This window comes from Centropristis striata, chromosome 23 (assembly GCF_030273125.1).
Source record: "Centropristis striata isolate RG_2023a ecotype Rhode Island chromosome 23, C.striata_1.0, whole genome shotgun sequence".
Classification (NCBI taxonomy): Eukaryota; Metazoa; Chordata; class Actinopteri; order Perciformes; family Serranidae; genus Centropristis; species Centropristis striata.
Genome location: NC_081539.1, coordinates 2,013,084 through 2,014,093, shown reverse-complemented (window position 1 = coordinate 2,014,093; position 1,010 = coordinate 2,013,084).

The window sequence follows — 1,010 nt, the reverse complement described above, 5'->3', positions numbered from 1 at the left end:
GTGCACGTGTGGATGACCTTTCTGTCAAGTGACGTCACACACACACCAACAATAACACACATTAACAGACTCACACAGACATGAAGTAACACACACACACACACACACACAGCAACACACACAGTAAAACACACACACACACACACACACACAGTAACACAATAACCTCCACACAAACACACACACACACACACACACACACACACACACACACACACAGTAACACCGACAGTAACACACACACACACAGTAACACACACACATAGTAGCACACACACAGTAGCACACACACACACACACACACACACACAGTAACACCGACAGTAACACACACACACACACAAAGTAACACAGTAACAGTAACAGACTCACAGTAACACACACAGTAAAACACACACACACACACACACAGTGACACACGCACACTCACACAAAGCAAGACACACACACACACACACACACACACACACACAGTAACACAATAACAGTAACAGACTCACAGTAACACACAGTTTCCTTTATTAGTCCCATAACGGGACGTTTCCAGGGTTACAGCAGCAAAATAACAGTAAATAGTAAACAGCAGCATACACTAGGGATACAAGAAAGGGATTAGTAAAAAGTATCAACAATATTAACAAGTAGAAGTATAAAAAGTATTCACAATTCAAACATAAATAATATAAAACATATAAAGAAATAAATATCTGTAACAAGTAAAAAAATCCTGTATTAGAAATGCTACTTCAGTTGCTACTTGCCACTTTATTATTACTCATGCATTAATGTAAAAGCAGCAATTTACTGTTGGTGGAGCTCATATTGAAACCCGACAAGTCATCTCAGGGCAGTTGTTGTTGTTGTTGCTCTTTTTACATTTTACACCTTGTATTTCACCACAATATACACAATCTATATACATAAATAAGTCCTGCAGCTCTATGGAATAAAGTGGAAACAACTCAAACATGCCTTTGTGCAGAGTACCAGTTATAATGAGAGAAATTCAG